This window comes from Neofelis nebulosa, chromosome 10, assembly GCF_028018385.1.
Source record: "Neofelis nebulosa isolate mNeoNeb1 chromosome 10, mNeoNeb1.pri, whole genome shotgun sequence".
Lineage (NCBI taxonomy): Eukaryota > Metazoa > Chordata > Mammalia > Carnivora > Felidae > Neofelis > Neofelis nebulosa.
Window position 1 is genome coordinate 808,145 of NC_080791.1, and position 16,161 is coordinate 824,305.

General features: G+C 50.8%; 1 protein-coding gene and 1 long non-coding RNA gene across 2 annotated transcripts in view; one reads left to right on the forward strand and one right to left on the reverse strand.

The window, feature by feature from the left end:
• The window catches only part of TMEM123 (transmembrane protein 123), a 58,926-nt gene that overhangs the window by 7,968 nt on the left and 34,797 nt on the right, over positions 1-16,161 (reverse strand). The window lies entirely within an intron of this gene.
• On the forward strand, positions 10,479-11,003 carry LOC131486540 (uncharacterized). Its single transcript, XR_009249394.1, has 2 exons — positions 10,479-10,596; positions 10,855-11,003. It is a non-coding gene; the product is annotated as an uncharacterized LOC131486540 (long non-coding RNA).

The window sequence follows — 16,161 nt, forward strand, 5'->3', positions numbered from 1 at the left end:
TTTCCCTTTAACCTAACAATTTCAAGGTTGAGGGTGACCATGTGTTTTCATCAGGGCATCAAATACACACTTAAAGTGCAGTGGAAAATACACATGGAGACTCTACAATCACATTTAGTTTTAAATGGGACACTGGTGCCTTTTCACTTCGTGTCTCTGAGTGGAGCTCACCCAAAGACAAGGACTGAAAGTGAAGGGACGGGAAAAGGTATTCCGTGCAAATGGAAACTAGAAGAAAGCTGGGGTAACCACACTTAAATCAGATAAAACAGACTTTATTATTATTTTTTTAAATTTTAAGTAGCCTCCATATCCAATGTGGGGCTTGAACTTACAACGCTGAGATTAAGAGTCACGTGCCCTACACACTAAGCCACTCGGGTGCCCCCAAAATGGACTTTAAAACAAACAATGTAATAAGACAAAAAAGGGCACTGAATGAAGATGCCAATTCAACAAGAGAATAAGATATTTGTGTGTATTTAATGTACCCAACATAGAGAAGTGAAATGTATAAAGCGGCCATTAATAGACCAAAAGGGAGAAAGAAAACCAATAAGAGCAACCCTATTTTCATTAAGACAGATCAACTAGGCAGGGAAATAAGAAAAATATTGACCTTAAACAATGTTAGACCAGTGGACTTCACAGATAGACACATTCTTCTCAAGTGCACGTGGGACATTCCCCAGAGTAAATACTATGTTAGGCCACAAAACAAGTCTTATTAAAAACAAAAACAAAAACACATACCAAGCATATATTCCAGCCACAACAGTATGCAACTAGAAATCAATTAGGAGAAAACTTGAAAATTCATGAATACGTGAAGTTTAAGCAACACGCTACTTAACAATGCTTCAAAGAAGAAATCAAAAGGGAAATCAAAGTATACCTGAAGACAAATGAAAATGCAAGTACGACACACCAAAACGAATGGGATACAGCAACAACGGCTCTACGAGGAAAATTTACAGAGATGAACGTCTACTCGAGAGACAAAGTTCCAAAAGCAACAACCTACCATTATAGCTCAAGGAACCAGAGAAAGAACAAAGGCCAAGGTTAGGTGAAGAAAGGAAGCAACGAAGATCACAGCAGAAATAAAAATGGAAGAGACTGAAAAGCCCAGTGAAACAAAGAACTGATTCTTTGAAAGGATGAACACAATTAACAAACTTTTAGCTACAATCACCAAGACAGAAAGGACTGAAATAAAATCAGAAATCAAAGAGATACATGGATACCACAAAATCAGCAAGAACCGTAAGAGACTGCCAGGAGCAATTATCTGCCAAAAAATCAGTCAACCTACAATAAATGAATAAATTCCTAAAAACACACAACTTTCTAAGACGAAAGCATGAGAAGATAAGAGAACCCAAACAGACCAGACCAGACCTATCACTACTAAGGAGATCGAATCAGTAAAGAAAACCTCCCAACAAACCACAGTCCAGGGCCAGACGGCTTCACAGGCTGAGTTCTGCTCAACATTCAAAGAAATAACAACACTCCTTCTCAAACACTTTTGGAAATATAAGAGAAGGGAATACTTCTCAACACATTTTACCAGGCCGGCATTACCCAGATCCCCAAACCAGATCAGGATGCCACAAGCAAAGAAATGTAATACCATTATCTCTGATGAAAATAAATGCAAAAATCTCCAACAAAGTATTAGCGATCCATATTCATCAATATATTAAAAGGATCCTACACCATGATCAAGTGGGATTTTTTCCAAGGATGCAAGGGATGCTTCAGCATCTCTGAATCAATTATACACCACATGAACAAAATAAAGGTTAGAAATCTTATGATCATCTCAACAAATGCAGAAAATGTACTTGATAAAATACAACATCTGTTAATGATAAAAACTCTCAAAAAAGTGGGTATAGAGGGAACATAACTCACACAATAAAGGCCATATGTAACAAACCCAGAGCAAACTTCATACTCAATGAAAACTTCTATAAGCTCAGGAACAAGACAAGGATGCCCCTCTTGCCACTTTTATTCAACGGAGTATTAGAAGTACTAGCCAGCAGAAAAATAAAAGGCAAATTGGCAAAGAAAAAGTAAAACTGTCGCCATCTACAGATGGCATATTACATACAGAAAACCCTAAAGACACTACCAAAACAAGTGTTGGAACTAATAAACAAATTCAGTTAAGTTGCAGGATACAGACATCGCTATGCAAAATCGGCAGCATTTCTAAACACTGACCAAGAACCTGCAAAAAGGCAAGTTAAAAAAACAATTGTAGTTACAACTGCATCAAGAAAATAAAATACCCGGGAATAAATGTAACCGGGAAGGTGAATGACAGTAAACTGTAAAACGCTGATAAAAGAAACTGAAGGTGACGCCAATAAATGGGAAACTATTCCATGCTCATGTACTGGAAGAATCACTATCGCTAAAAAATCCATTCTGCCCGAAGCTGTCTATAACCCAACGCAGTCCCAATCAAAATTCCAATGCCATGTTTCACACAAAGAGGAAATCCCTAAGTTTGTATGGAATCAACAAAAGACCTCAAGTAGCCCAAGTAATCTTGACAAAAAAGAACAAAGCTGGAGACATCAATTTCAAACTGTATTACAAATCTGTACTGATCCAGGCAGCGTGTATTGGCATAAAAACAGACATCTAGATCGAGAGAACAGAAGAGCCCCAATAAACCCATACACCTGTGGTCAATTTCTAACAAAAGATAAAAAAAATATACCATGGGGAAAACAGCGTCTTCCCCAAATGATGCTGGGTGAGCGGAAACACTAGCTTACACCACACATACAAATTAACGTGAAATGGATTAAGGACTTAAATGTTAAGACTTAAGCCACAAACTCCTAGCAGAAAACATAGGGAGTACACTCCTTGATGTCAGCCATAGCTATTGTTTTTTTTTTTTTTTTTGATCAGATACCAAAAGCAAAGGCAACAAAAAAGCAAAAATAAACAAATGGGACACTGAACTAAAAAGGTTCTGCACAGCAAAGCAAACCGTCAATAAAATGAAAAGGCAACCTATGGAATGTGAGAAGATATTTGCAAATCATTGCATAAGGGGTTAATATTCAAAATACATCAAGAAGTCATTCAACTCAACAGCAAAAGAAAAACAATCCAATTAAAAAAAAACAGAGGATCTGAAGAGTAATTTTTCCACAGACATGAAGATGGCCACCAGACATGAAAAAAAATGCTCAACGTCACTCATCGTCAGGGAAATACAAATCAAAACCAAAATGAGATACCCCCTCACCCCTGTCAGAATGGCTCACATTAACAACATAAGAAACAACAGGTGTTAGCGAGGATGTGGCTGAAGGGGAAACGTCTTAAACCGTTCGTGGGAATGCAAACTGGTGTAGTTCTGGAAAACAATATGGAGGTTCCTCAAAATATTAAAAATAGAAATACCAGGGGCGCCTGGGTGGCTCAGTCAGTTGAGCATCCGACTTTGGCTCAGGTCACGATCTCACGGTTCATGAGTTTGAGCCCCACATCAGGTTCTCTGCTGAGCGCGCAGAGCCCGCTTCGGGTCCTCTCTCCCTCTCCCTCTCTCTCAAAAATCAACAAACATAAAAAAATAAAAATAGAAATACTCTATGATCCAGAAATTCCATTTCTGATTACCCTAAGATAACAAAAACGCTAATGTAAAAACGTATATACACTCCCATATTTATTGCAGCATTACCTACAATAGTCAGGATATGGAGACAACCTAAGTGCTGGTTGACAAGTAAAAAGATAAATATGACGTGGTGTATGCATACGATGGAATACTATTCAGTGATAAAAAAAAAATCTTGCCATTTGGGATACATTGGTGGTTCTAAGAGGTGGGCTGGGGTTGGGGAGGGAAGGGGAGCAAAATGAATCTAGAGGGTCAAAGGTACAAACTTCCAGTTATAAAGTCAGGCAGTCAAGGGAATGTGAAGCACAGCAGGGTGACCATACTTAATAATACCAAATTGCATACTTGAAACATGCTAAGAGTACGTCTTAAGAAAGTTTCTTCTTATGATGCCAACTTCTAACTATGTACGGTGGCAAAGGTTAACCAGACTCACTGTGATCATTTCGCCATGCAAATATCGAGTCATTAGATGTTGTACATCTGTAATTAAATGTTCACCGATTATACTCAAAAAACAGTGCTGAAACTATAAATAATCATATGCAATAGTGTTTAAGACAAAAGTCATAACCAGAAATGTTTTAAGAAAGGACATTTCACAGGGTGCCCGGGGGGCTCAGCTGGTTAAGCGTTTGGCTCTCGACTTCAGTTCAGGTCATGATCTCGTGGTTTGTGGGTTCGAGCTCCATGCTGGGCTCTTTACTGAGTGTGGAGCCTGCCTGGGATTTTCTCTCTCTCTGCCCCTCCCCTGCTCACGCTGTCTCTCTCTCAAAACAAATAAACATTTAAAAAGAGAGAGAGAGGTGCGCCTTGGGTGGCTCAGTCAGTTGAGCATCTGACCTCGGTTCAGGTCATGATCTCACAGTCTGGTAGTTTGAGCCCTGCATCGGGCTCTGTGGTGACAGCTCACAGCCTGGAGCATCCTTCCGATTCTGTGTCTCCCTCTCTCTCTGCCCCTCCCCTGGTCATGCTCTGTCTCCGTCTCAAAAAATAAAAACATTAAAAAAAAACTAAAAAAAAAAAAAGAGAGAGAGAGAGAGAGAGAAAGGAATGTGCAGCTTAAATCCATCTACCAGAAAGGAATCTAGGTTCGCACAGACTTCTGACATGGTCAGCCCGGCAAACACACACCACCCCTCCCTGGGACGCAGACAGAGGTTTCCCCAGGAGGAAAGGTAAGAACTCCTGAAGGCCAGAGTCCAAAGTCTACTTTCTTTTTTTTTTAAATTTTTTTTAACGTTTATTTATTATTGAAAGACAGAGAGAGTCAGAGCGTAAGCAGGGGAGAGGTAGAGAGAGAGGGAGACACAGAATCCGAAGCAGGCTCCAGGCTCTGAGCTGTCAGCACAGAGCCCGATGTGGGGCTCGAGCTCACAAACCATGAGATCATGACCTGAGCCGAAGTCGGACGCTTAACCGACTGAGCCACCCAGTGGCCCCAAACTCTACTTTCAGAGGCTCCCTTCAAGGGACAGCTCGTGCACACGGAGAACGAACCCAGGAGCACCCAGCTTGGCCCCAGCTCTGCTGAAACCGGCATCTCGAGGTGGCTCTTCCACGTACGGGTTCCATTCTAAGTTCGTGCGTTCTGGGACTTCTTCAGCGTTCACACTCACCGTTCTTAAAATTTAAAGTATACATCTCGCTAAGAAACCCACTGATCATCCATTCATCGCTACATGATTCGAACCACCCCCGGATTCACTCAGCATCGAGCACCCTGTGTGCCAGGCTCTGAGATACGGTACTGAGTACACCTCCCAGCCCTCAAGTACCCGTCTAGGGGGAGGAAAGCGGCGACAGATCAGCCCCGCACGGCGAGCCCTAAACACGGATGAGCAAAGTGCTGGGTGAGGCTGAATTCACTTAAACCCACCAATTATTTGAGTCTACAAATCTGGCATAACTTATCCTGGAGTAAATACACACACTTGCTGCCTGTTTGCAGACGACGCGCTGTTACCAATGATGTGAGGAGAAAGCACTCCAAGGGCATCCGAGCTGCTGTGGCACAGGGGGCGTGCACGGCCTAGCATTCAAGTGTGGCACGGGCACTCATGCCACAGAGGACGGACGCGGTGAGGACGGAAGGAAGCTCAAGCGCGAAGGCAGGAGGAGCGTGGCGAGGAGGGGTGCCGCCGGGGGCGACGCGGCACAGGGTCACCCGCGTGCGGGGCGGCCTGAGAAGACAGCGGGTGCACGTGAACTCACGAGGACTCCCCGGCGGTAGCACACGTGCCTCCGCGACGAGCTCTTCCCGCGCCCCCCCTTCCAGCTTGCAGGGGGACCGGGGGGGGGGGGGGGGGGAAGGGTGACACACAGGCCAGGAGGAGCGGAGGCCAGGACCCACCACAGGGACCTGAACTACGCGAGGCAGTGACGACGCCTGGAACGAGGGGCTGGGCGACGAGGGCTCGGGAGGAGTGGCTGCAGCCCCCCCCCCCCCCCAGCGCTCCCCGACGTGGCGCCCTGCCGCTCGCCGCGATTTAGACGCTCGCCGTGATTTAGACAACTTGAATTCCCCGTCAAAGACCCCAGGCGCGAGGATCGGCAAGGCCCGACTCGCGGGCCTTCGTGAGTCAAGTTTTTTTGGAACGTGGCCACTTGTTTACATGCGGTCCACGCTGCTGCCATGTGGGGGCGGAGCGGGGCTGGGAGAGAGGCCACGTGGCTCTTCGTGACAGAAACTCTGGCGGTCTGTTGAGTGTTAGTCTGTAAACACTAACAGAGGAGTTCAGGGTCACCACGCTGTCCCTCAGGCACCAGGCGCACACGGCTTACGGGAGCGGAACCCCAGAACCCCCCCAGGACGAGCTGCTCGCACGGTGTACGTCTGGGCCCCTCGATGTGGAGACTTCGTGTGCGGCAGGGGCTGTACGTCCGGCCGGGGGTCCCCGGGCCCACCTGCCCGGGGAGGAGCCCGGGAGACGCGGGCACATCAGCTCGTACACGGAGCGCACGCAGAAGCGACGGCTCTGTTCTCACGACGGCTCACAGGCAGGTGCTCACCGGGGCAGAACCGTCGTGGAAGGACAAAAGGACGCCGGCCGCCCACAAGCCGCCCTCACCTGCTTACCGTTAACAGGAAGGGCGCCTCCAGTTCCTCCCACGAGCCCAGATGAGGAAGAAACAAGTTAAACGGAGACCAGAGGTGGGGACGGGGCAAGAGGCAGGTCTGTTTCCCTCAACGGCACGCTCTGGTCGGAGCCAGGAGACGGCCTCCGAGTCTGCCTCCCGCGTTAGTGCGGAGACTAAGCCAGCACCTTGGGTGGTTCAGCCCGGAGCGTCCCTCCTCGCCAACGTCATACGATCTGTCAGCGGTCCGCACGGTTCCCGCCACGGGTGATGACCACGGTTGAGGAGGAACAGTGCTTGAGGTCTGTCTCCTCGTGGGGGAAAACCTTCGTGGGAAAGGCCTCTAAGAAATGGGCCCACATTTTATCGCCATCTTTTTAAATGTTTGTTTATTTTGGGGCTGAGGGGCAGACAGAGAGACACGGGCTTTGAATCAGGCTCCAGGCTGAGCTGTCAGCACAGAGTCCAATGTGGGGCTCGAACTCACAAACCGTGAGATCATGACCTGAGCCGAAGGCGGATTCTTGACTGAGCCACGCAGGCGCCCCACACGGGCACACACTTTAGATGGACTCTACTTCGTGAAAGTAAAGGTCTATCATTTAGAGAAGTGTTGCTCTTTTAAAAGCCGGGGTGCACAGTGATCCAAGACCCGCCACACCCACCAAGACGACAAGGCAGCCGCACCCCCCTCCGCAGTTGTGAGAGGGACACACAGGAGTTCCCTACGAAGACGAGGTTTGACATCCAGCGCCTCATGAAAGAGCCTGGGACCCAGACACGACCGTCCTGCGCTGCCGGGTGAACACGTCCATGTGTTCAGAAGCGTCCACACCACCCTGGATTAGCCCCTGGCTGTGGATGTTCCAGCAAGTTCCAGCGGAAGGGCTCAGCCAGGTTTCCGAGCCGAGCTCTTCTCTGCAGGCTGCTGGAGGAAGCCAGGTCCCCGAGCCTGTGGCTCCGAGCCCCCTCTCCGCTCCAGGGGCCGCCCACGTTCCTGCAGCCCCTCTGCCTTCAAAGCCAGCATCAGCATGTCCGCCACATGCCTGCCATCTCTCCACCCCCCTGCTGCTGGCCACAGACACCTGCTGGCTTTAGGTCAGGCCCACCTGACCAGAGGCCGAAAGGTCAATGGATTGGTAACTCTAATCGCATCCGCAAGATCCTTTTTTCCACGGGAATGAGGGCTCACCGTCCCCGAAGAGAAGGAATTACACGGTGTGAGCGGCCCCGGGGATCATCTACAACTGTGCCCACCACAGGGTTCCGAGAAAGGCGATCTCGCTTCGTCAGTCTGGCGGAACGACATCCTCCTGGCTGTCGGAGGCGACATGGCATCCACAGACTCTCCCTGAACGCAGCGCACAGCGGTCAGGCCGACGGAGCCACCGCCCACGCTGGGCACTAGACGTCTTCCGGAAGGCCTGCAACGGAGGAAGAGCGTGCTTCCTCATGTCGCGAGCAACCACTTGCTGCCAGCAGCTTAGCGTGAAACCAGGAGACCCCGCCCCTCGTGCGCATGGGCGTGGGATTAATCCAAGGGTGTAAGCTAGACAGCCCCCAGCCGGAGGCTGGGGTGGGGCTGGGGCTGGACACAGTCCAGTCACCCACCCACACGACTGGACACTGCCATCCACCATCGCAGCCTCGACCCACCTCCCCCTCCCCCGACGACCGTTGTGTCCAGTCCCCAGAGAGTGGCCGCTCACCTCCCCTTTCTGTCCATTCCATCCCCGCACGTCAGCAGAGGGGCTCGACGGGGCTCCATTAGTAGAGGAGGGGACAGATTCAGGGGTAGAGCTGTTCATCCAAAAACAGAATTCCACTTATTTATGAACAGAAGTTAGCGGCACAGAGTGGAAGCATTTGGTATAAAGACGGGGCCGCTTTGCTGGTACTCCCACTCTAGAAGTAGTGTTCTCACCTCTGCCATTGGCTCTGTCTGCTCCTCCTGGGCCTGGAGTAGCTTTTCTGGATTAGCTAGAACATCAATGGTTTCTCCCTTGTTTTAAGTCCAGAAAGAGTGATGCTGGAAGTACATTTTAAGTGGCTTTGATCATTTCTATCTTTCCTCCCAATTAAATGCCGAAACTACACTGTTCTCTGTAGTAACTTAGAAAACGTATTGGAAGAGAATGGAAAAGGATAATTTGGATGTAGAAATAGGCGCACGAATACGTATTACACGTGCACCGTACATAAATGTGCACAAAGACACTGGCTTAGCACCTGTGTGTCCCTGCAAACCCCTCCCCACCCTGTCCTGCCTGCTCTCTGCCCTGACAGGGACTCTTGGGAGCTGCACTGAGGCCCCTTGCTCCGTGGCTCTGGTCTGGTCCGAGGGAAGCAAGTACCATTTGCCAATAAGTGTTAGTCCTCCTTACCTTTATTACCCTGTGCGACTCACACGACTGGAAGCACATGGCCTTTACTACCATGGGGGATGGTCGGGATGGACCCGACCGGGAATGAGCTCAGTGGACAGGCTCTACAGAGATCTGTCCACCCCTCACACACATACTGGATAAGTAAACGGTATTCACTGCAAGCTAGACCCCGTTCAAAATATTCCATAAACACTAGCAATTTTCATAACCACCCCTGGAGGCAGATCCTATGGTCATCCCCACTTTGCAGGTACAACTGAGGCAGGCAGGGGTTCAACGTGAGCTCTAACTAGTAAGAGAAGCCAGGGTTTGAACTTGGGCAGGCGACTCAAGACCCCGTTCTCAGGCACTGTGTTTGGCCGCTAGTCACGAAAAGTAGTACAAGCAAGTGGCGAAGCTTCGTTCAGGGACAGTGACTGCGTCGTCGCCTCACTGCTGCCTTCAACAAGCAGCTGGCTGAGAAGGTGCCAGTCACCAGATTCTAGACAGAGACAACAGCTCTCTCGGAACTGCTCTGCGTGTCTAATAAACCCGAGCTGGGTGTGTACCAAACAGTCCTGCTCTCCCACACGTCCTACAAGCCTACATTCAGGACACACACCAGCGCGTCTCTGTTGAGAAATACACACACGACAGTCCCAAACGCTCACGCCCTTGTATTGTCTCGTTGTCCCAGCAGGGCTAAAACGTGTGAGGAAACATGTCCCGACTGTTCTGCAACACCATGATTAGGTGTCTGATTAGGGCTGTTATTTGCAATGTCAAAAGCCTGTGCAGGTGGTGCTGTCGTTCAGTTACGAAGATTGTTGGTCTAAACACGGACAAGAAGCAAGTGTGAGGAGCGGCTACCACAGGAGAATTCGGTCATTAAAGAGCTCAGAGCGCCACCAAAGACGCTCGCTCGGAGCGTCACCACAGAGAGATGGTCGCTCAGCAAAAAAACTATCTGCTCAAATGTCAGCAAAAAGATATCTTCAGAGATGACAACCATATAGCCCAGTATCCATTAGCAAACGGTATTTCATTGTATGAAGGCGTTAGAAGGTATTTGATACTGAGCGTTTTTTTCTTGCAAGACTAAAGAAAAACGTCCACTTTGCAGTTACGAAAGATCCGTATCCGTTTAAGTGCTGGGAGCAATATCGGAACCAGGGGGGCAGGTGCCCGTGGGAGCCCACGCCAGTCGCTGTGCATAGGTGCCTCTCAAAGTCAGGGCTGTCCCCTGCAACCCACAGGCAAGAACGCGGACCCCAACGCCAGAGAAATGCCCCACGTCACTGCAGGAGGCGGTGAGCAAATCTCACCCCGTCACCAGACTCCAAGCCTGGTGACCTTTTCCCGTGTTTGCTTGCTGTCTCCCGATGAAGGTTGTTTTATCACTCACCACCTTCACTGCACTAAACCACTATCAATGAACAAATACTTGGGGGTGCCTGGGTGGCTCAGTGGGTTTAGCGTCCAACTTTGGCTCAGGTCGTGATCTCAGAGTTTGTGGGTTTGGGCCCTGTGTTAGGCTCGGTGCTGGCTGCTGGGAGCCTGGGGCCTGTTTTGGATTCTGTGTCTCCCTCTCTCTCTGCCTCTTTCCTGCTTGCACTGTCTCTGTCTCTCAAAACAAAACAAAACAAACAAATATTGGTAGTTAACACCCAAAGTTGTAGCTAAAATAAGAGGATCGCTGGAGTGCCTGGGGGGCTCAGCTGGTTAAGTGGCCAACTCTTCACTTTGGCTCAGGTCATGATCTCAGGTTCATGGGTTCGAGCCCTGTGTCGGGTTCTGTGCTAACAGCTCGGAGCCTGATTGGAATTCACTCTCTCCCCTTTCTCTTTGTCCCTCCCCCCCTAGTTGTTCTATCTCAAAATAAATACATCTGAAAAAAAAAAGATCATAGATTTTTAAAAATTTAAATATTGAAACACTCTTAATTTTTTTAAGCCAAAAAAAAAAAAAAAGCTAAGTAACTAAAACTGAAAGATGTACAAAAAGGTACAAAGAATTATATGACCACTGTGTTCTCACTATCCTGATTAATAAAAATTTGCTGATTAAGAAACTCCTGGAAGCTGTGGTCCCCAGAGTAAGCACAATCCTGAATTTACCCCAGATTTCTTTGTAATCTTACTTCTAAGTGGTACAGTAGTCTCACACGCTCAAATTCTATGCGAGTAACTCGGCACGGGAGGTGTTTTCCGTTCCTGTTTTCTGTATTTAACGTTTTGTTCATCAATTTCGTCACACTGCCATCTGCCCCCCCACCTCCCTTCTCACAACATTTAACTATGGCATCGTGAGAGCCGTTTCACGATGCTGCTTCCATGCTGTGATGCCATGTAACGGCTCACTCCAAGGCTCACAGGTGAGATGTGCTCGTACGCGTTCCGGCCCTTGAGTGTTAGGAGATCCATCCTCCTGGGCCTTCGCGCGGAAGCCGGCACCGACCAACATCCCACGTCCAGGAAAGGCGCACGGGGGAAAGGGGTGTGTGTGCGCAGCACCTGTTACAAGACGATACGCACCGATGAGGGAAGGGCTAAGAAAATCACAGCGCGTCCGTTCCGTGAAACGTAACCAAGGAGGGGACGGACCCACACACAGTGATGTGATTAATGCACATCCGTGGGTTCTCTGATCCCTTTGCAAGGTGAACCCTAACCCATCCTCCCCCGATGGAGGCCTGACACTGACCTCCTTCTAAGCAAGCAGAGGGCAGAGTGAGCGGCGCTCTGTGACTTCTCAGGCTAGGTCTTAGGAAGGACAGCTCCCGCCTGGTGCTCCAGGATTTAGTGACCGCTGGGACTGCTCGCTTCAGGGGAAGCAGGCACCCTCTTGTGAGGGCGCTGGCGCTACACCAGGAGAAACGGAGGCCTGGAGGCCAGCGGAGGAGTCACCTGGGAAGTGGGCCCTTGAGCCCGGCCCCCAGCCTCCCGAAGCTAACGCGTCAGCACCGGCTGTGCTAGTGCCCAGCTCCTGACCTACGGAGCCCGGAGACGAGCCTCCCGTCACCGCGTTCCGGGGCTCGGTCACACAGCAGATGCAACACTGTGCCGATGCAGAAACATCAGTGTTTCCCAGCAAGCTGCAGAACAGCACGTATATACCCATTTGGTGCATTCACACCAGTAATATTTCTAGGGAGTTACTGGGAGGGGAAGATGGGGGGGCAGATCCTCTTTTAGATGGTCTGTGTTTTACGCTGCTGGAAAGAGTAAGCGCACCCACATTAACTTGAACGGTTTTATCGAAGCCCATAGTGACAAAAGAAAAATAAAAAAACTTGCATCAACTGAAATTAAAAAGACTCTCAGTCCCTATAAAAGAAAACTGTTTTAATTTTAGACCCTGCTAACAAGTTTCTGTTATGTGCTTTTCTGGCCGACTGCTGATTCAAAGCCACAGACCGAGAGAGGCGTGGGCCCCGGGAAGGCGGCCGACACCAAGGCAAGGCTGAAACAGGCATGTGAACCACTCGAGGGCACGAACAAAGACCCCGTGTATCCAGAAGCCCTGAGGACGTGACTACAAAAACAGTGAGCGGTTTATTAAGTATTCCCTAAGTATTTGTTCCCGCCATCTCACAGACGGGGAGACACCAGGGACTGGAGCCGGGACCCACAGCACCCTGAATCCCACGCTAACGACGCTGACTGGGTCACCCGGGTCCCCGATGTGATACAGAAAAGGGCGAGGGGGCCGCTCGCGGGGCTCCTCCTGACCGGGCAGCTCTGCTCCGACCCGCGTTCACCTTCACGGGCAGGCACGTCTCAGAACAGGCTTCGGGCAAACGCCGGAGGTGGCAGAGAACCTGTGTGTTGGAAACGCAGCAGTGGGAACAAGGACAACTGTGACACATCTGACCCTCTGTCCATCGAGCACTCGAGACGTTGCGGAGGCAGCCGGGCGTCACAGGCTCGTGCACTTAACGCCTGCGGCGCTCAAACGGCCACACGCTTTCCAACCCGCGTACCCCGCCTCTAAAGCAGGGCCACGCTCCTCCCCTCACCCGGTTACTGTGCGGAATTCGGGGACAGGGGAGATACCTGTACCAAGCCCGGCCTGAGAGCCCAGCGGTTGCCATGGTTACGGCCTCCATCCCCACAGGGGACGCGCACACAGACACGGCCGCAGCACAGACCCACTTCCTCCCAACTGCCGTGCTCACCTCTTCCCCCGGGAGGCGTCTGTGATGGGCACGTCCGCTCGCCAGTTCAGGGGCGACCTCCTTCCAGACCCTCTACCTGGAAGCCACCTCTCCTGTTCCGAGTGCTCCCTGTGGGGCCGCACTTTGCCCACTCACCTTTCGGTAGGGCAATTTCTTTCCTGCCTTTTCACTTACATTTCAAGCAGGGTAAGGGCACTGCCTACATCAGGTCCCAGGCTCCCGCCGTATCTCGCACCCTGCCTGGCGCACGGAGGACGCGGCAAGGGAACGTCATGGGCCTATCAGGGGCCGCAGAACCGTTAGGTGGCTCGGATCCAAGACCAGCCGGGTTCCCGAGGCAGAGTCTGAGGATCCGCCGTGACCTCTGAGAGCTCGGACCCACCCCCCCAACCGCTGCCCCGGCCCCCGACAGCTGTGTGTGTGCCAGAACAAGAGCCAGCATTTACATGAACAGTCACCCACGTAATCCGCACTACAACCCCATTAAGTAGAGGGAAACTGAGGCACACAGATGCGTCAGGTCACATCGTAACTCTTCTGCTTTGAACTAAGGTAAGAAAAAGCAAGGCCAATGGACCAGTCAACAGGAGCCAACAGTTCAAAAATGCTATTGTGGGGGCGCCTGGGGGTGAAGCTCTGATTTTGGCTCAGGTCACGATCTCACAGTTGGCGAGTTTGGGCTCTGCATCGGGCTGTAATGACAGCACAGAGCCTGCCTGGGACCCTCTGTCCCCCTAGCTCTCTGCCCCTCCCCCACTTATGCTCTCTCTCTCAAAAAATGGTTAAACATTTAAAAAATTAAGTAAAAATGCACTCGTGAACTAAGAGTTTCCCAAGCATCGCTACACTCTTGACAGTTTGCCTCCGTCAATTTTCACAGAACCCCTGCAGGTTAAAATCAGATGCCTGTTTTATTTCCCATTCCCCCATTCTTAAATTAAGGGCTACTAACACTTATGCCCTCCCCCCAACCAAGGCAGAAGTTTCTACCAGCTATAATCTATTCCCACCGATCTGCTGAGTTGGTTGGTTGCCCGCCTGGCCTGCCGCCAGCTGCTCTGCAGGGAACCACATTAACAAAGGGCAAATAGTCAGATTTTTTACAAACAGGAAATCCTATCTAAGTGAAGCCATCGTCTTGGGTGCAAGTTTCCCTAGGATCAAGTTCTTTCCACTTTTTCCCTGAAGGGGTGACTTCAGGAGTCTTAGCTATCTCCAGGAAGTTACCGAAATGGTCTTTAACTTCATAGAAATGGAAAAAAGCAGAAGGTTCACAACCAATAATGCACGCCACGATCTGGGATCCCTTCCGAAACTGCTGTGTAACAGCAAGGGCCAATTTCCTGCAGCGTGAGAAATGAGACCCAATGAGCTTGCGGCATCGTGTGTCAAAGGCCGTTTGATCCCCATGTCTTGATGGGCGTCCTTCACCCGTGAAGATGGACACGGGGAGAAAACTTCTATCGGTCTGGGGACACCCCGTCCATCACGCGGCATCAGGTGGCTCCAGCATGGGCCAGGACATCGGGTTGTTACCACGGGAGTAGCCAAATGTGGACCAGCAGGTGTGTGTCAGGGGCCGTGCATCTGCGGTCTGATGCCACACCAGCAGGGGAGGGAGCCCCAGAAAAGGTTGTGTCCTGGTCCCCTTGAGGCCTCCGGGCTGCGTTGGGAACACAGGGGCATCCTTCCATCCTTTCCACTGATGACATAGCTCCCTGCCCTCCCTGTGCAGCTTGCTGCCTGCTCCCCCTCTTCCTTGGGGCAGGATGTGTGTTCCTACTTCTTCCCGGTGAACTTGGGTGCACACTTGTCCCTGGAGACCTTGGTGGCTCTCCGGGGCGCGCATGGCGTGCACCTCTGGGACCGTCCTGCGCTTGGGGACACCGGTGACAGAGTAGGCATGTCCGCTCCCCACTTTCTTGGTCACCGTGCCCGTGGGCAGCACGGGGCAGGACAACGTCTGGTGTCCAGTGTGGCCGTGCTCACTGCACACACTTCAGCTGTTGTTCCCTGGCCTCTGCCGATTAGGGCGAGCGTCAGGTGGGCCCAGGCCCCCATGGCCTGGGAGCGAGGGGACAGGGTGGCTGCCGCAGGGGAGAGGCAGGGAGGGCATCAGTTTTCAGGAGACATCCCGCTGAGAGGACAGGAACAGGATGGGACGTCCTATCTGTGAAGACTGGAGAAGGCACACAGTTGCACCTGTGAGAAGCCGCAGGAAGAGCTCACGGGGAAGCCTCTCCAGGGTAACTGACCCCCTGGAGACGCTCCTGCTGAGCAGGACCGACACCCCGCAGGTCACGGGCGTGACCACTCACCGACTCCAGGGGACACAGCGCATTTGCCGCAGCTCACGGGTCAGCACAGAGCCGATGGAGGGTCCTGGAGGGACCGGAGGCCAGCACCATCCACGACCATCCGCGACAGGGGCCACCAGCTCCCCCTGTGGGGCTGAGGGATGGCGGACGGGCAAGTGACCAGACCAGCCTGTCCCTCTCCCCAGATGGAACACAATCCACACAGACACCCTGGTGGCAACACTGTAAGAGATCTTCTGTTCATTCCAGCCCTAAAGTAGTAATAACTCAGGTGAGGCCACTTCCTTCTTGGTTTTATTCTGGTTCTTCATAATAGTGTTCATGGTTTATCCTTTTCAAAAATTGTCTTTCTACAAGAATGCACTTTTTTTAAATGTTGATTTTTGACAGAGGGTCTGAGTGGGGAAGGGGAGAGAGAGAGAGAAAGGGAGAGAGAGAGAGAAAAGAGAGAGAATCCCAAACAGGTTCTGAGCTGTCAGCACAGAGCCCCATGTGGGGCTCAAACCCATGAACCATAAGATCATGACCTGAGCCGAAGCTGGACCCTTAACCGACCCGGGCACC